We start from the raw sequence: 21,394 nt of genomic DNA on the forward strand, positions 1-21,394 counted from the left end.
GTTACATAAACACTGACACAGACATGTGTTGTATTTGTCGTTTTATTTCACTGTGTCATTTCCCCTACAATCCCACACACATGGATAAAACAGTCCTGGCTCCACGCTGCAACACAACACAACTGTCACGATCCTCCCGAGCAGTGTGAGCTCTCACTGCGACCCAGAGAGGCTGCTGGCATCAGTTCCCAACCACCACCACCATGCGCTCTCTCCCTCTCCCTCTCCCTCTCCTCACACTCTGTCACACATACACAGACACACACACCTAACTAAACATGAAATCCTGACAAACCGAGGCTGTGTGGCACAAAGTAAAGCCTGTCATGTACTCTGCAGATTAGCAGCAGTAGGAAACAGTGTGTGCACGCTGACAGTCGTCACGCAGCCGCTCGCATTCTTTGACACAAGTGGAGGGATCGAGTCAGCGTGGCACCGGGAGGAAGGCAGCAGCAGCAGCAGACTGGGGAACAGGTTCACACTGGATGCAATGAAATGTATCACTGACCAAATGTTTCTCACTCACATAGGTATACCAAAAAAACAAAAAAAAAACTAAACAAACAAACATATAGACCTATACAGTATATTTAAGAAAATGTCACATCCAGAATCACAGAACAATCCTCAGACTGAATTGAGGCATAATTGCACCGACTATATTACACATTCATCAACAAATAAATAAACATTTATCAATTTACAGGATCCACGTGGATATTTTCCCAGTAATTTTAACATTAAAAGAGCAAAATACATAGCATTTAAATGTAGTAACACAGCCAGCACAATGACAAAAAGGGGGCCTTAAAGTATCTTTGAATTAATAATATTAAAATGAAAAATAATTGTAGCCTACATATGACAGACACAGAGACACACACTTTGGCACGTTTGTGTGAGTCCTCGTTCACGTATCGGTACCGGAGTCCCCGCAGCCCAACAGCTGGAAACAAGAGAGAAAATGCGGATTTAGTTGTGCATAAATTGCTGTTAAAAAAAAAAGAGAGAGAAAAAAATCTCTAGGTGTTTGTATGATCTGCAGAGAAAACACAAAAATATATCACACACGATTTTTTATTTAGGTGTGTGGGATATTTTAATTTAAAGGTTTTAAAAGGTCTCAATAGTTCTGTCATTCACACGTAGCTTTATATCTTTATATCTTATATTTACCACCTTACGTCACAACAGCACAACACTACACCTTCTACTGTTTGGGCTTTTGTAAGCATGGTAAGTAAGAATTACCCCTCCTGGTTTCGATAGCCCTATAAGCACACAACACACAGCTTATATCACATTTAAGTTTCTGCCCCCCTCTCTCAACACACACACACACACACACACACACACACACACACACACACACACACACACACACACACACACACACACACACTGATCCGACCGTCCACTTTGACTCTGCAACGTAACAACTCCTGTGTCCCGCCCACCGTGTTACAGGTGTCCTCCTCTCTGTCCCACATTGTATTTGGGTTTTTTATTGATATAAATCCTGATGAAACTTTAGTTTTTAAAGCCGAGCAGTAACAACCAGACAGACTTCAGCAGGAGAACATGGTGTGTGTGTGTGTGTGTGTCTGCTGTGTGGATGTCATATTTTCAGCTCGTATGTAATAATAAAAATAATCATGCCGACTGTCTTCAGTGATTTCAGCCGTTCTGTGAACAGAGCTGATGTTAAAATCAGATGAACATGTGTGTGTAATTTAGTAGTGAACACAGAGAGTCTGCCACAGCTCCGATCACACACACTTCACCTGTTTTCTTCTTTTTTCAATTCTGTGTCATTTGTGTGTCGCTGTCCAGCTCCGTGGTGCTGAACCCTGTGTTTCAGCACCACACATGTGGACAGCGACGCACAGACAGAGCCCCCCCCACCCCACACACACACACACACACACCCCTAACCCTTCAAACAACCTATCATACTGTAAATGATCGACTTGTGGCCTCCACAGCTGTTTCCACATCTGTACGAGTATCGGGACACACGTGTGACAGAAAGCCCCGGTCCTACTACACACACACACACACACACACACACACACACACACACACACACACCTGGCGCGCACTGACCACTCTGACCTGATCACATCCACCGGTAACGTGCTCCTATCAGCTTTAATGTTAACATCTTTACACTAGGAGAAACTTCAACGCTGCAAACACACACTGCCGTGACAGCCGTGATGTTCAGGAGTGAAAACGGACAAAAAAAATGTCACCAACCCCCTCACACACACTCTCACACACTCAGCAATACATAAAAAATGTTCAGACCCCCCAATAAAGTCACACCTTCCTCCCCTACATCCACAAAAAGACAGCTCTAAGTGACATGACAACTACCTGACAACCAACACATGTTCAGAGCAGAGCACCCTCACAGTAAAGACAGCAGACCTTCACAGTTATGCTATATGTATATATTATATTCTTTACTCAAGAGTTTGGTCTTAACATATGTTTCAACCTTTCATTTTCATTTTTGTACCTTTTTAGAAATGAATAACAAATATACAAAAAAATAATAATAATAACAGAAATAAATCAGCAGGTTTTTTCTTTCAGCCGTGATTCCAGCAAACACATGTTCCTAAAATGTCAGCTTTTTATTTTCACACACATGTAGCTTCAAATTACATTTTAACAAATGTAGAAATTACCTGACGTTATTTGTACTGTGTGTATACATTTTTAAAATAATAGTATATCTTTAAAAAATAATGACCTGATGAATTTTATTTGGTCTCTCATTATATTAGATTTTACAGTTTGTTTGATTACTAGTTTAGGTGTGTAAGTTGGTTAGTTTTTGTATCAAATGAAACATATAAGATATAATCACCTGTATGTGTTTTCTATCCAGCTGAGCAGACAGTGGTGAACATGTACAGCTGCTGTCACATCTTCCTCATCATCTGTTCGCCCTGCGAGGAAACAAATGAAGACAAACACACACTACGTCACATGCTGATTAGGAAAGAGAAGGGGCAACCCACATGTGCACACACACACACACACACACACACACACTAGGAGCACGCAAAAAAAATGAAGAAAAGAAGACTGAAATATTTCCACATTTAAAGTCTCACATCACAGTCTAAAAATGAAAATAAATGAAGATGACATAAATGTTGACGCATGACTACACACAGTGCATGTACACCCCCTCACACAGTCTCTCACACACTCAGCAATACATGTAACACTGCCCTTCCTGCAACATAGCTTTAATATAAACACCTGGAGGCATCCCAGAATATTAAACTGTAAATGAATCAAAAACAATCTCCAGTAGATTTCAGTCAGACAGCTGGTTTGGGCCACGCTGACAGGAACACAACTGGACATTTAGCTCAGCAGGCTGAAGTCTTCATCATCATCATCATCATCATCATCATCAGGGTCAAACAGGAGAAGAAGACGTTTTACATTTGAGAGTGAGGCTGCTGGAACTAACAGCACACACACTTTCATAGCGTTCAAATTACAGCTTCATACGTTCTGTAACATGAAGAAAGATGATCAGGATTCAACTCTGAATGTCTGTTTTGTGTGTTTTCAGTACAATTGTATTTTTAAATTTTTGAACAATTGTGTCTCTTGGTTACATCTATTGAGCGTGATGAAGACGTGTGCGCACACACACACACACACACACACACACGACTCTAGGCAGACGTGAATGTTTTCCTCTAAGTCAGTGTTTTTTAACCTTGGGGTCGGGACCCCATGTTGGGTCGCCTGATATTCAAATGGGGTCGCCTGAAATGTCTAGTAATTGATAAAAAATAAATATATATATTTTTTATTTTTAACTTATTATTATTCTTTTAAAAATTACGATTAAAAACCCCACACACAGTCTTAAACAACTGTATTCTATACTTTCACTTTCTCTAATACAAATCAAGTTCAAATAAAATGCAGCATATAAAAATATCTGAGTTGGCGCATCTTGATTGACGGGGTCACCAGAAATTAGTGATGTGAAAATGAGGTCACGAGCCAGAAACGGTTGGGAACCACTGATCTATGTTACTGTAACATTTAATTTCAAATCAATTCAAAATACAATTAATCCAAATGTAACTCACTCAGAACGTGTGTGAGTGTGTGTGTGTGTGAGTGTGTGGGCCTGTTAATGTGTCAGCCTCAGTATTTACCCTGTGTGTCTTAAAATGTACCAACATGATACAGACCCTTAATACAATACCACACACACACACACACACGTGCTATTAACACATATAATATCACCTGTTCTCTTCACTGTCACCGCTCAAAGATACACACACACACACACTCTCTCTCTCTCTCTCTCTCACACACACACACACACACACACACACTCGTGAACTGCCCCTCACACTTAAAGTTGGTAAATTACAAATGAAAAAAAAATATGTTCAACACTCCATCAAACATGTAACAAACTACATATAACCCAGTAAATGAAGTGTTTGATATTTCATGTACAGCAGCTTTTAAATCACCTCACACACTCGTTACTGGGACGACGCCTCACTTCCAAGTCACCAACTTGCTCCAAAATGGTGGAACTCTCCCTTTTGAGTTACTGTAAGAGCCGCTTCTAAGAGACGTAGTATCTGTTCAGGCAGGCATTTCAATCAGCCTGGGGGTATTTGTATTGTGTTGCTGTACTTCTCTCTCAATTGTGCTGCTGCTTTTGTTGTTATTTACTTTGTGTAATAATGGTATGATGTTTTTATTTTTTATGTATCTGTGAAGCACTTTGTGAGTTTTCTCTGTGAGATATAAATATAAATACAATTTTACTTACTTACTTACTTACTTTTACTTACATTACTTTACTTACCAACTCAGGCTTCTAAAACACTAACAAATAAACACACACATACGCACACACTCTCTAGGGCAGGGGTGTCAAACATGTGGCCCGTGGGCCAAAACCGGCCCCCCCAGAGGGTCCAATCTGGCCCGCGGGATGAATTTACCACCAGATGTAAAAAAATAAAAAAATAAAAATGACATAGAAGACAGAAGAGGCATTATGTTGTTGAAATTGCATGTATTTTTCTCAAGAAATTTCAGGTTGGTCATAATATGTTTTGTAATAGGATAGTTCTTTAATGTAAACATCTTAATAATGCTCTTCTTTGCACTAAAACAAAGAGAAAAGTTTAGCGTTCTTATTATTTATAGGCTATTATGCTATTATTTTACCAGTCTGGCCCACTTGAGATCACATTGCACTTAATTTGGCCCCTGAACTAAAAATGAGTTTGACACCTCTGCTCTAGGGGTTCTGACCTGGATGGACCTGATACATACCATAATAAGCACTAGGATCTTATATATTTTTGCTACTTGTCTGATGTGGGCCTGTGCATGTCAGATGTTTTAGACATGATGGGAGTTTGGACGTGATTTCACTGAAGCAGTTTTTAAAGTCATCACGCTGCTGTCAGACCCATCTCCATACATTTGATACATCTGAGCTCTACATCTAATGGGGGAGGATGTGGGGGGGTTCTACATATTTGATTATTAATGATATTTCAAGGTATTCAATATTCAGTTTATTAGGTACATGTACACCTGGCTAAAACTGAGTCACCCATATAACAGTCCTGCCTAATTGCGGTTATTATGTCGGTTTTTGTTGAGACTGTGCGATCATTGTGCTGTTTGTTTTGCGTTATGATGACAGGTGCTTTATTAACTAAACACCACAAACACCTCTGTATGATTCAGCACCGGGCCACAGACTACATCCTCCAGCATGACCACACAACCTGGAAACTTGAACGTCTATGAGCAGCAGTTCATTGCAGAACTATGAAACTAGTAGCGCTAGCAGTGTCAGCTGGCTATACCTAATAAACTGACAACTGTGAAAACAATTAGCAGCTTTAATCCAATTTTTTAAAGTTTCAAACCAACAATGACTCAGATTTAATACTTTCAAAGCAAAATGTATCCCGTATGCCAGGAGGAACCTCCCCAATGATCCTCTGCACCCTGGTTTAAGAAGCACTGAACTATATACTGTATATCAATAATATATATCAAATTCTATCATCTACAACAGGGGTGGGCAAACATTTTCTCTCAGGGGCCACAATACATTTTAAAATTTGACGGCAGGCCAGTATCAGATGGATGGAGAGGGTCTGAACTAATATAAATTGTATGTAAAAGCCATTACCTCAAAGTAAAAGAAAACATACATTCAAATTCCATTCAGTTTCAGGGGGAGCAGTGTTGTTGGTCACTGTTTATGCCAGTGCATCAAAGTTTGCCGTCTTTGCTATAATTTAGACAATTTAGGATTAAAAAGCCCAACGGGCCACAAATGGCCTGCAGGCCGTAGTTGTAGCCTGAGCTACGACCACTGGACAAAATCACCTGATCCAGCCGAGGTGAGGACAGACTCTGGACCTTAAACTCTTCATCCAGAGCTTCATACAACCAACATGGGAACAAATCAACCTGTATAGTTTCACCTCTAAATACATTTGTGACCGTGTATTACATCCAGCTGCAGTTGGAACAATGACAAGTCAAATGTGCAAGTCGTAAAATGTTCTATACCTGCTGAGATCAGGTGTGTTTAAAGATCAACCTGAGCCAAAGTTTTTCTGCTGCTCACACTGACACGAGCTGATTGGTTGATCTCAGGACAACTGACGCAATTCATTAGCTCCTGTTCTGCACTTGTTGAAACATGACCAGCCTTTCTCTTTTCTTAGATCCTCCTGTCCTCCTTTCTTCTCTCGTCAGTGGGTTCTCCACAGATTCACTGCTCACAAATGAAATACTGTGGATTCATTAATTTTGACATATTAAGCAAAGATTAAACTTAGATTTTGGTCTGTTTATTTGACTCTAATTTTGCCTTTGAGGTTTGTGACCTGTGTCTATTGATTCTGCAGTGAGACGGGTGTGAGGAGTTGAATGAATTTAGGGATGTTTACCTTTTGTTTTCATGATGAGAGTTCATCCATTCATACTTAAACAGACAAACATTACACCCACTAACCTTCCCAGACTGTCCCTGGGTCTGGGTGAACAGGGTTCGGGTGTGTCCTGTACTCAAACCGGCTTGACTTCCAGGGTTTGTGGTGGTGCAGCCGTCTGATTGGAGCTCTGCTGCTGCCTCCTCCCTCTCTGCTGGGGGGCCAACAGCCTGCATTGTTTTCACTGTTCCTTCTTCTGCTTCATCAGGTTGTATTAGTTTCATTTTATTTCCAATGACATCAACATTTTGTCCTGCAACCACAAAAGAGGAATAAGAAGAGTGAGTGAACACACTTTTTACACAATTTTACAAAAATACATGAAATACAATGTAAAGAAAGGGACGGGGAAAGCTGCACTGCTGTCAGACAATGACTGTGTTTGCCTTTTATAACCTGAACCAAGTATTTAACACTCACATATGGAGCTGTGGCTGTAATTAACTCTCATCCAGTCTGTGTGAGTCTGTGTGAGTGCAGGTAACGAGGGGACGGCTCCACACAAACCCTGCGTGTCCTGCTTTTTGTCCGTCCCCTCCGGCCCAGAGGACAGACTGCTCACAGTTCTCCCTTTTTTAGCAACAATGATTCTGCATCTGCTGTCACGTCACACTGCGTGACACACACACACATACACACACTCACACCTGTGGAAATGAATGAGAACATTTGGCCAACACTGCAAAAACTCAAAAATCTTACCAAGAATATTTGTCTTATTTCTAGTCAAAATGTCATTTCTAGTCAAAACAAATCTCAATATACTTAAAATAAGACTTATCACACAAAAAGTAGCTTGTTTTTAGACACCTTTTACTTCTTTCAAGCAAATTTTCACTTGAAATAAGTAGAAAAATCTGATAGTGGAGCAAGTTTTTCTTTCTTATTACAAGCACAAAAAACTTGCTTTCACTGGCAGATTTTTCTACTTATTTTAAGTGAAAATTAGTTTGAAACAAGTGAAAATGATTGAAAAACAAGTTAATTTTTAGGTGATGAATCTTATTTTAAGTGGAAAACATTAGTTTTGACTAGAAATGAGACAAATATTCTTGGAAAGATTTTGAGTTTTTGCAGTGAATATACAGTAGCCTACAACACAGCACGACTACAATACACACAGTCAGAAATGAACAGAGGGAATGTCACATGTGAAAGAACACACACACACACACACACACACACACACAGTCTTCTTGTGTTTATATATTACTGTCAAACACATGAGAAGGTTCACACATGACAACAGTGCAGTGAATTAATAAAGAAATTAATTAACCAACTACAGTTGATACCTGCACTTTGTATTTACACTCAACTTATTTGGCAACTGAACTTGTATCAGTGCACAATATGAACATATGAAGCATCATACACTGTCTCTGACTTGTATATATAGCCTATATTATTTATTCTTATATATTCACTTTGTGTAATATAGATTGATTGAGTATATTATTACATTTTTCTACAGGCTTCTTCAAAGATCCAATCATAAACTGCAACTGCAACAAATACCATGCTCACGTGCACTTAATGAATCTGATTCTGATATTTGAATCTTTAACACTCTAGTTTCACATTTATTATATCAAAGTCATATTTTTTATATGTTTTAAATGTAAACCATGGTTTTTAATTATCTGCATTTATCTAGGCAAGACGTGTGAGTGTGTATGTGTGTGTATGTGTGTGTGTGTGTGTGTGTCAGTCTGTGTATACCTGTGTTTATCACTGATTTTGTGGGTGTGTTTATTCTTTTTAATTTATTCTTCATTTTTATTTTTGTTTTGTTATGATTTCTTGTTTTTTTCTAAGACTTCTTTCTTATTATTTATTTTTTTTAAATTTCATTGATAATTGATAATGCTCCGAACATATGACCTGGCTGATGTAGGCACTATTTTAATATGTCTGTATAATGACATGTCATATATAGATATTGAATTACCAAGAGAGAAAATATCTATTATTGTGATTTTTACAGAAGAAAGAAGGAGGATGTGTGTCCAGATGAGTTTTCCTGAGTCTAAGTCCACTTTCTACATCAGGAAGTGAATGTCTGAGACATCATCAGCTGTAATTCCTGACATTTTGAACCTCTTTAGCCTCTTTTAGCAGAAACAGTGTGATCAAACAGCTGTGAGGAGCTGCTCTGCCTCTCTGCAGCTCTGAGCCTTCAGCTGTACAGTCAGCCATTTTCTGTCAGACATGAGGAGGCTTCAGTGATGCTGCTGCTCATCAGACCCATGCTGCTGCTGCTGTTAGTGACCAGGGTTCCCCCAGCCGACGCACATACAGTACACACTGACACGTGTTGCTGCTGGTTAACAACAACACTAACACGCACTAAGATAGTGTATTTGTCATTCAGTTATTCCTGCCAACCCACTGTGGGGTCTGAACAAAATGGCTGACGTGCTTCCTCAAGGATAAGCAGCTACAGTAAACATCTGGGGGCTGGATCAGCCTGCAGAGAGATGACATTCACATCCAACACCTGCAGCACCTGAAGCTGATGGAGGATGAACAGTTGCAGGTCCAAGCTGATTTATTTTCCTTTTTTGTTTTTTGAGTGAAGCACAGTTGAGTTTTTTTTTTTTTTTTTTCCAAGCATCAGAGTTGAACAGGGTCAGTTACTGGATGTGTCAAACTGCCTCTTTCTCAGAACAGCTGTGGAATAAGATCTTTAAAATATATTAATAGAAGATGTTAATGTTAATATTTCCTCCCGTAAATTAATCCTGTAAAAATGTTACCAGTCCTATAAGTTAGTATAAAACCTACAGGCTTTACACTTGTAAAATGTTCACATGTACATGATCTCCAAGACTGAAACATTTCATGTGCAAAAGCTTTTGTAGTTTGAGGTTTTGTGTTGACAGTGATCATATTTAAAGGCTGCATGTGGATAAAGGTGACATGATAACGCTGGTATCAGCCTAAAAAACCAACAAACAACAGGATTTTAAAAACTTCCTGCTATAAGAATTCAGCTTTCCCATCATGCATCATGTCATGATGAAATTATGATTTGACTCCAGTCAAGAAACTTAAATATCAAGTTAGTAGTACCTGTATATTATTTTTACTGTTATACTACAACCACTACAGTCAAAGATCCTGGATCAGACTCTAGATGAGGAATTATTAGTCAAACAATTCATATATTATGTTGCGTCTTTTAATTTGTGTTGATATTACAGTAAATCAAAGGTTTTGTTAGAGTGTGTAAGAGTGTGTGTGTGTGTGTGTGTGTGTGTGGATTCTTTCCTCATTGATCTGTGTGATGAACTTTAATTGTCCACATAAAGACATGGATGTTATTATGATTACTATTAGCCTACAGTTGTTATCATCATGTCCCTCCAGACAAAGAACAGCTGTATCCAGATGTGCAGATGTAAAGTTTTTCTCTCTCTCAGGTTTTGGGGTGTTTGTTTGTAAGTCTGGACTTGGACTGGTTTTCTGCTTTTACTTGAGTAAAGTACACAGTATACTACGTACTACTACTACTACTACTACATGACCTGCAGTGTTTCTGATGAACTGACACTTTACATGTTCAGAAACAGAGCCAGATGTGTGATCAGACAGATGTTGCAGAAGGAGCAGCGCTACATGTCCTTCATGCTGTTAAAGTCACTTATGAAAAATGAGCTAAAACAAATCTTTCATTTCAGCAGCGTCACACACCACACTGAATTAAGATCCCAGTGTTTGTTGTTTTAATGCTTACATATGTATGTATGTATGTGTGTGTGTGTGTGTGTGTGTGTGTGTGTGTAGGTGTATTAGAAATAAACTAATCTTCCTACAGCTCTTTCCCCTCTTCCACACTCCTTCTATCCCATATTTTCAACAGTTTACTATTGTTAATGTTGTTATTTGTGATGTTATATAACTGTGGAATTACTCTTCTCATTTCTATCCTCATAACTATTACTATAAGTATCACCTTTAGAACTATTACTATTATTACTATTACTATTATTTCATCATTGTTACTGTCGCTATATTATATACCAGATTATAGGCATTTTATTAATTGTGTATGATTACTATTACCACTACTGTTCATCACTCCTCAACACACACACACACACACACACACACACACACACACTTTCGTCACTGTTGTTTCCCCTCTTTTTTCTCTCTTTTCTCTTTCTGCTTGTTGAGTTGTGTCTCTTGTTTCTTGTTCCTGTATTGCGTTGTTGTCATTTGCTTGATAGTGATTTTGTCCACTAATATAGTGCCACTTGTCTTGTTCAACTTCACAATAAAAAAATAAACAATATATAAATAAAATAATCTTAAACCTATGCTGTTCATCATCCGTGTGACACACAGATGTAACAGGAGTTAACAGCTCTGGGCACCATGTGCTCACAAATATGAAAAGTCATCAAAGCTCCAGAGAGATGTGACTTTTCTTTTTTTCTTTTTTAAATCCCTCTCTTCAAATTATTTCTAATGAAAATACAATTCTGATCATAAATTTCATTAAATATTGTAAATAAAACTGCTCATAATTTTCTTTTCCAGAGAAACTTTCAGTGGATTTAATCTTGGTTAAACATACAGTACACACACACACACACACACACACACACACACACGCTATGATACAGGTTTAAATTAACATCATTATAGTCATGTGAACACACTCCAGCTGTGGTGTTTCTCATGTATTAACTCCAGTAGCTGTTTAGTGTTAGTTGAAGAAACAGAGCAGGTCACACAAACCTACAAACTGTGTTCTGTTCCTGCAAAGAAGCCGTTCTATAGTCACTGTAACAACCAGGCAACACGTGTGTGTCCTGATCCAGGCTGTAGTCTTCGTACACACACCTTCATTCTTAAAAAAAAACAAAAAACAGTTGAGCATCTGAAGTTTGTTTTACTCCGACTGCTCCTCAGCCAAGTTTCATAAACTACATATAAACAGATTGAGGGGGATTCTATTTAGATACATGCAGCTTCATTCAGTGTGTTGAATGTTTGCAGAGATTTTTTACAGTAAAAGTACATTTTCAACTTTGTGTGTCTATACTTGTTGTGTGTCTATACTTGTGTGACTTCCTTATTGTTATCTAGAGAATCTAAACCTTGTCCAAGACACTGAACAGCTTTAAACTGTTTTTTATATGTAATATTACTGAAAAATTGTGATTGTGCTTTTCTCAACTCTTTCTCCAAAAGAAAAAGAAAGGAGATCAGACCGGTGGAGGTGTGAATGTGTTTCACTGACTTCAGGGATGGTTGTGTCAGATGTTTGGTCTGAGTGTTGTGATGTGGCCTGACTGATGTGTGTTATTGACTTTAGCCTGACAGCAGGTAAACAAGTAAACAACCGAGACAAGATAAAGGATGAATGCACATTAACTACAAAATGTTAAGAATGTAAATGAGCAGATAAAGACAGAGCTGTTTTATGTTCTTTTGATTTTGTTCATTCTATTTGTTTGGCTGCATCTTCTGTTTCTTTCTCATGTGTGTGTGTGTGTGTGTGTGTGTGTGTGTGTGTGTGTGTGTGTGTGTGTGTGTGTGTGTGATTGGTGAATCTACTAAGTTAAACTTAGAAATCTTTATTCATGTCTTGCACTGATCTGTCTCGTTCTATTTACTTCTTCTTCCTTAAATCTTCTGTTTTATTTATTTCATTTGACTCATTCTGAATCTGTTTTTATAGAACCTTTATTTCTCTTTTCACTTTGCTTCGTGCATTTCTGCATTCCTGTTGTTGAATATCACACAAACGTGACACTGCTTTTAATTTGTACAATGCAATTTGTATAATTGAATTCAAATGGTATCATTTGTATGAATAATTTATATATTGAAATCAAATTGTGAACTGTTTTAACGTGACTAAGCAGCCAACACATGTATGTGTGCTGTGTGATTTGGTCTTTATGCTTTTTTTTTGTTGATTTCTTTAAATTATGAGGCAGATCATCTTCAGACATTATCTCACACTTCTGGGTTCTATTGTCATTACTGTAACAAAAAAAAGAATGAAACCTTTTGATATGGGCTGCACATGGGCACACTTTAACTCACACAAGTTGAGAGGAAGTCTCTCAGCTGTCAAAGAAAGAAAGAAAGAAAGAAAGAAAGAAAGAAAGAAAGAAAGAAAGAAAGAAAGAAAGAAAGAAAGAAAGAAAGAAAGAACACGTTATGTTGTGGGAGTTGCTGATTTGACCTTTTAAAGTCAATGATTGACTGTTTTTGAATAAATATATAAAGTGCAGTTCATTTATATCAAACATGTATATGATGTGAAACAGCTGATATAAGTTTGAGGTTTGCAGGATGAACATTATAAAACAATAACCAAGACATTTTTCAAGCACTGCTGCAGTTCTGTCTCTTCAGTGTTTGATTATTATATGATGATCTTTACAGTTTGAAGAAAGACCTGGAAAAGTTTTCTCACAGTACCGTCTCCATATGTTTCACTGCAGTTCTCTCCCACATCATAAAAAATGTTTTATTTTATAGAGAACACATTTAAATTCTGCATTTAAAGAAAAGAGCTCGATGTTAATTTGTAAAAAAAAAAAAAAAAAAAAAATACAACAGCAACAAAAAACTGATGATACATGGGATGGCTATGGTTTGGGTAAAGGATAAGGAGTGATGAATGATATTGAATGTCCTCACAATGTACACCGTATGTGTGTGTGTGTGTGTGTGTGTGTGTGTGCGTGCGTGCGTGCAACACTTTAAAGAGAGATCAAGGAAAAAGAGAAAGTGTGAGAGTGAGTCAGAAAGTGTCAGCATGAGTGCGTCAGTATACGAGTGAGAACTTGAGAAATTGTGTAATTATGACATATGCAAGTGTGCGTATGTGTGTGTGTGTGTGTGTGTGTGTGTGTGTGTGTATACAGTATGTTCCTATTTGTGTGTATGTTTGTCATTACCTGTAAGTGTAAAACCAAAGTGAGGAGCAGAGTTTCTAATCACTCTCATTTGACTTATTTGTGAAAAGCTCTTTTTATTGATTCTATTATATTATTATATTAAATAAACAGATATAAACCGACATGAATGAGTTCACTTCACTGAAATGACAGAACCACAAGTCGACAAAAGTAACTGAATGAAAACACTTTGTCTCGTCTTCAGGTTGAGGACGACCACAAGACTGTTATTAGTCCTGCGTGTGTGTGTGTGTGCGTGTGTCAATGTGTATTTGTGTGAACTCATGTGAGTCTGTCTTCTTACCAACAAAATGTCAAATAAATATCCCAGGAAATACATTTAAACATCTGACGTGTGTGTGTCTGTGTTTGTGTGCACAGGGTTACAAAAAGAAAGAACAAGATGTGAAATATTGTCTATTTATATTTGTGTGTGTGTGTAATGGTGTGTGTGCTGTGATGCTTCATTCACCTACGTCCATGAAACAGACCTCACAGAGTGGTGACGTGCAGACATGGACAAATTTGTGTGTTTTTCTTTGTGCAAGTGTGAGTCTATTTCTCTGCACTTTGGTGAGCCTAGTGCATGTGAGTGTGTGTGTGTGTGTGTGTGTGTGTGTGTGTGTGTGTGTGTGTGTGTGTGTGTGTGTGTGTGTGTGTGTGTGTGTGTGTGTGTGTGTGTGTGCGTGCGCTCTATGAGTTCCCCCTCACCAAACCTTCACTTCCGTCCTTCCTGTTTTCCTGAATCATTTTTTTCCCACCACCTATGGGACAAGCTGGCTGCTTGGGTTTGACTCATACAACTAAATAAAAGTGTGTGTGTGTCTGTGTGTGTGAGAGAGAGAGAGACTCTGTATGTGTGTTGGTCACGATGGGTTAAAAACAGGTACATGGATCAGATTCAAGTCATACTGTATAAATGTACATGTCTCAGTGTGGAGGAGAGACGCTGTCATCACCAGGAGGGAGGAGCTGCTACAGGACGTCCTGACAGGGGACAGGGGACAGGGGACAGGGGACAGGGGACAGGGGACAGGGGACAGGGGACAGGGGACAGGGGACAGGGGGGGGGGTGCTGCTGCTGGAGGGCTTGTTGTCCTCCAGTAGTACACATACACACACTGTACCACACCCAGGGCCGTTGTATAGGGGAGAAAGGTGGTGATAACTCTAGGGGCCCAGCGCCCAGTAGGGCCCACAAAAAACCCCAGTAGTCTAATCTTTGTATGACTGAATTATTCTGCATAAGACCCTGACTGATACTCATAGTAATGCTGCATTAGCATCAAAACAAAGTATAGGTTAAATAAAAAATGATAATACATACGTAGTCTAAGAAAAAAGTGGAAAAGTCAGGGGGGAGGGGCCCACTTTAGTATTCTTTCAGGGGGCCCAGAATTCCTAGCAACGGCCCTGACCACACCCTCCATCCATACTACTTGATATCATGCTCAGCTGTGAAATATTGAGTTTTGTATGGAAAATTAACACACACACAAAAAAAAGATTGTGTGTCTGAAAGGACACGTGAAGCTGCTCCATGTTGCTACAAAGCAAACTGTCTCAAACATAATATCAGATGGTTTAGAGCAGGGGTTCTCAACTAGTCTCACTCTGGGACCCACATTTTCCCATGGTCATTCAGTCGCAACCCACTTTTATAGAATTCAAACCAAGATTATTTTTTTAAGCCTTTAAAAACTAATTTTGCCATGACATGACAACTGCATGTGCGGAAGTGAATAAAATAATATCAAACTGCACAAAATGGAGACCAACAAAACGATATATTTGACTTCTAATGCATCTCTGCATTCAGAGCATATTCACAAAAGTGAATAAATATCAAATTGCAATAAAGACCTACAAAACAAAACAAGATTCACTGCATTCAGGCCACGTTAATAAGAAACTGATATCTTTGCATTCAGAGCAAATAATAAGAAACTGAGGAGCATTACAACTGCATGTGTTCATGTGACGCGTGCCTTTCAATACAAGTTATTTTTCAAAATCAAAGACATGTCCAACATCAGATGTGCATTAAATATTATTTAATTTTTTGACCAGCTGTCTGTGACCCATCCAGAACGGGTCCGCGACCCACTTTTGGGTCCGCGACCCACCAGTTGAGAACCACTGGTTTAGAGAAGGACTGACTCTAAAGTTAAGAGCACACGGTGGTGGTAAATGTTGTTTTGACTTTAGAGATTTGAGGAGAAACCTGAACCATGTTGGTAATCATTCATTTGAAAGGTTTGTTATTTCCTCATTGTTTCATGGTGACAGTGTCCTGGAAAGAAGTGTGTGTCGTTTGGTTCAGATTACAGAAGAAACAAAGCTTCCGTCAGCTGTGTTGAGTTGACCTGTTATTCAAAACTTAATTTTTCATTGACACTGAAATGAATGTTTGTTAACATTTAGGAATACTGATCACTCTGTTTTTGCCTAATTACAGAATTGTCCAACTCAAACTGAAAATTTTTTTTTTAAGAGAGAAAAAGGCAATTCAGGCCATGAGATTTTCTCACATTAAGTATATGATTGTATCTCTTCTGCTCTCTTCACACAAAAATCATTTAATTTACATCCCATAGCTCACACACACACACACACACATACACACAAAAGGAAACTTAAAGTATTTCATAGCTTAGTATTTCATTGCTTAGAAATAAATGGGGCAAATCAAATTAAATAAATAAATTTAAAAACGAAACACTCATTTTAAAGAATATGCTGAGATCTGTGTAAAGTTGGATGTGCTGCAAATGCTCCACAGATAATGTAAGAATGATTTGATTATGATTGATTGAAACTTTTGGTTTTTGACAACTTCTGCATGAGGAAAACAAAAGTGAAGGAGACGACAATAGTACAAAGGATCAATGAACTATCCAGAGCTCTGGAAACATGACCGATGACAACTGTGATGAGGTCGTGGACAAACTCTTAGAAAGTCATGAAACTGAGAAACAACAAACATGAATCTGCACTGAACATGTTGATGAATTCAAGTGACTTTATTTATTCTTTTCCACTCCAAACAAATCTAACTTCCAAACACTCTATAATCGATATCAAAGCATCAATAAATTCAAAATGCATGGAAATATTTTTTAAAGTTCTGTACGGTGACAAAAGTATTCTTTGCTGTTGTGTCAAGAAAAACAAAACTGACAAATTTTTTAAAACACCAAGTAGTTCGTGCTTCTAGAAAATGAAAAGCACTGGTTCTGAAAACAAGTTATTCTGAGAGACAGGCTGCTGGACCTGGGACATATTCATGTGTTTTAGAGAACTGTAATCATGTCTGCTCACTAACTAGGACTAAAGGAGTGGACATTGAAGCAGGATTTGCAACATTTCCTAAACATCTCTTAATGCTAATGTTAGCTATGCAGCAATGCCATCACTCTGAACAGCCCCATGCTCATCAGGTCACCACCTCAACAAAGGCTGAGGACAGATGAAGAGCTACATATCCACTAAATATGAAGCCTACCACTTAATCTCATTAATTTAAATCATACAAAAACTGTAGGTTTAAAGGTGTAAATGTAGCAAGCAGATCTTTTGCAGAAATGAGATGCAGCATGATAATTAAGCATCTTCAGACACACTGGTAGGAAGAGTTTTCCTCTAGTTCCAACCTATAAGCTAACTAACGGCTGGCTTTAGACTTAGGTTTAACAGATTAACATGAGCATGGTATCAGTCTAGTCATATTTCTTTGTCAAAGTATCTGGTCATTCCACTCCTTTAATGTTATATTGCATTCATATTAATGAAAGTTACAGGCATGGTCAAAAGAATGACACATCAAATAAGCACTGATCTCAGCTTCCAGCCCTTCCTAAATCCTCTACAAGGTAAACATGCACATTCTGTACATTGTTACACACATTTAGACAACAAACTAATGACGGTCATCAGGCTGATAAACCAGTTCACAGGAATGGTAGCAACTTCTTCTGTTAACTAAGTGGTCCTTCTTTATTCTTCTGACAGCTGTTCATAAGGTTATTTTCCACTACAGGGTTATTATAGCTAACTAGAACTAAGAAGAAAACTAGCAGTGAAAAAATAATTTAGTTAACTGAAATGAAAAATTAAAAAAATACTGTTTTCACATAAATGAAAACCAACGGCACAGCTCAATATGGGACGATTTCCACTACACCCCCCAGGTAGCTAGAGAAGAGTAAATGTATTGTGATGAGGACTGAAGGGAACATGTGTGATGCAACTGCAGTAAAAGTTAAAAATCTTTTCCTATAATACCTGAAAAACTAAAACTACAGCTCAAATGAAATAAAAAACTAAACTAAAACTGATTAATCACAACTAACTAAAACTCAACTGGAATAAGAAAGCTAACTGAAAAAGTAATGAAATGATCACAATATGAACATCATCATTTCAGTTCATGCTACTATAGTTTGAGCATAACTTAATTCATCCTTTATGAGCATATAGTGGATCATATACTGGATATAATGACCTCTCCTTGAAGACATTCAGTGGTTATTCACATGAAAAGTGACACTTACAGTTGTATGAAGAATGAAACTATTTCCACAGTTGGTCAATCATTGCAGAGCGTGTGGAGTTGGTGTTAGTGTGAGACGTTACTTATATAAAGTTATAGAAAATTGCACAAATGGCCTCACAGACCCCACTTATCTAAGTCAGAAAGGTGTTGGGGGGAGGGGCTTTTCATCAAAGCTATCTGACCAGCTGGTACTGGCACCTCAACTGGATAAAAAATGTTTCATCTAATCTTATTCATTGATTAAAAAAAAAATACAAGAGGAACCATGAGATTCTCTGTCACTGACAGCAGGTGAATTCAGAGTTTTACAGAAACTGTCAAATAAAACTCAATTTAGCAGCATGATTTTTTTTTCTTTATCAATTGGGATCAAACCTGCTCAAAGTATTTTTTATACGTTACAACTCTCATTCATGCCTTTCTTCTGACATCATCTCCTCAGCAAACCATGACTACAGCAGTACGACGTTTGAATACTGTGGTGCAAGAAGAACTGGCTCTAACTGAGTCCTGCTGTCATGTTCTTATGTATAGGAGACTCTCGTCCTAACATTACATGCACTTATTCTGATATAAATATATGATATTTATATCATTTTATATCATTTGTATCATATAATTGTTATGTAATCTGCTGGACAATCTGAATTTCCCTCCTAGGGATTAATAAAGTATTTTCTATTCTCTATTCTAAACTTCCATCCATCCATGGTCCATACTGCTTTACCCTGCAGGGCCTCAGCTGAAACCGGGCAGGCACAGGGTACACTGACAATCTATCTGGCTATCTACACATTATGTTTCTTTATAGGTGAATCAATTAAAGCTGCAATGAACAATTATTTCCATCATCTACAAATCTGCCAATTATATTCTTGAGTGTCATTTTTTTTTTTTTTTTTTAAATTGTCCTTAGTCTGGCTCTGTACAGCCACCAACACCTAAACAATAAATATATGATCAAACATCACCAAGCTGCAACCAGCAAATGATTTTGGTTTTCTAATCTATTTGACAAACAACTAAAGATGAAAACAGGAGTTCAACTAGTCACTTAACTAATGGATCCATTGTCTGATTGCAGCTCTGGAATGAAAATGTGGCTGTCGTACCTGCTGCTGCGGTCCACAGGCCAGCTGTCACCTCAGGCCAGTGGGACTGGACACACCAAGTCCTGAGTGAAAAAACAAGCAAAAAAGAAGTTCAGGTCAAAATGTTTTGTAATTTTTAAGGCTTAAAGATCATATATTTCATACAATCAATGTTTCAACTCATGATATTGGCTCATTCAGTCAAGCTCAAATCCCAGAGAGGCTGCAACTAACAATAATATTCAATTATATTCATTCATTCAGTCTATCAGACAACACTGAAAAAGGCTCATAATGTGAATATCATAAAGTATTCACTCGCCCAAGCAACAGTCCAAAACCTCAAGACCCTCAGGTTACTGTCATGTGTGACAAAGAGCATCAAATCCTCAGATACGTGAAACAATAACGGCTTCATGTATTGCAGTAAAAATGAACAGCTACTGAAAACATTCAGTGACTAATCAAAAAGTCATGTACACCTGTAAAATACTTTGTTCATTTCTCTGAACCAACTCACTTTTGTAACAAATACAGTTTGATATTCATTTAAGTTTCATTTTTTATTCATCTTTTTCCGAAATAACTTTGTTTATTTAAATAAACCTCAGTCATTTGTTAGGTTAAAACTATTCTGCTTACTTGTTTCACACACTGACACTGACATACAGGAAACTACAATTTCTCCAAAGTCTGTTCAGCCCTAAAGCTTAAACCTGCTGAACGCGTTTCTGATGTTGAAGAAGTGTTTGAGTTATCTCACTATCTAACAAGACAAGACAACAAGTTTAGTTTACCATTAAAGACGACACTTCCTCTTAAGATGCAGCTCTGTATTACTGGATGTAATGGGATCTTCCTTCAACAGGAGGACAGACCGACTTTCCCCAAAAAGGAAATTATATCATATTTTCACCTCACCCACCACCAGTATAATTTCTCTGTGTTTTAACACTTGCATTGTCTTTCTTTTTAAGATTAAAATATCCAAAGGTGTGGACAACACCCACTAAAGCAGGGGTGGTGGGAAAACTGTTTGGCTCAGATCCCACAATGAGTTTTAAAATGTGACGGTCGGGCTGGGCCGGTATCGCATAATTGGAGAGTGTTTGTGTGAACTAATATAAATGACTTGTGCTAAAAGTAAAAGGAAACTTACATTCAGTTTCAGTGGAGCAGTGTTGTTGGTGACCATTTTTTTTGCCATCAAATGTATCAAAGTTTGTGGTCGTTTTTATAATTTGGACAATTCTGTACCAACATTTGACAGACCATACCCACACCAAAGGAGCAGATATGGTGTGTGGGCCACATAACTCCACTGTCCTGAACTCTCCACTCTTATGACGCCTGTGTTTAAATGAGATGCTCAGCACTGCTCAGGTTCTAGTTAGAGCTGCTGTTGTGTGACATTTTCTTCTCATGTATGGAAATGGAAAAGAATAACAATTTAGAAACACATCTCAATACACAACACAGTACAGTATAATATGTACTGTAGAAAATCCCCACCTCCTTCCACCTCACATCCTTTGAGGGCGGAGTCCTGGAGTTCATTTAGCAGCCAGCTGAGCTCACCTGTGTGAGGCCTTTTGCCCTGACTGGACTGAGAGACTGAGAACAAAGGAGCTGGCTGGCCTCATCCTCAATTGTTGAGCTGTATATGATGTAAGTTATCTATTTCTGCTCCACACACCTTCTATATTTTATAGTTAAAGAAGAATATTAAAGAATATTAATGCTAATTTCTACCTTTTATTAAGTTTGAGCTGAGTTTGC

Source organism: Trachurus japonicus, chromosome 6 (genome assembly GCF_045865225.1).
Source record: "Trachurus japonicus isolate A0001 chromosome 6, Traja_1.0".
Taxonomy (NCBI): Eukaryota; Metazoa; Chordata; class Actinopteri; order Carangiformes; family Carangidae; genus Trachurus; species Trachurus japonicus.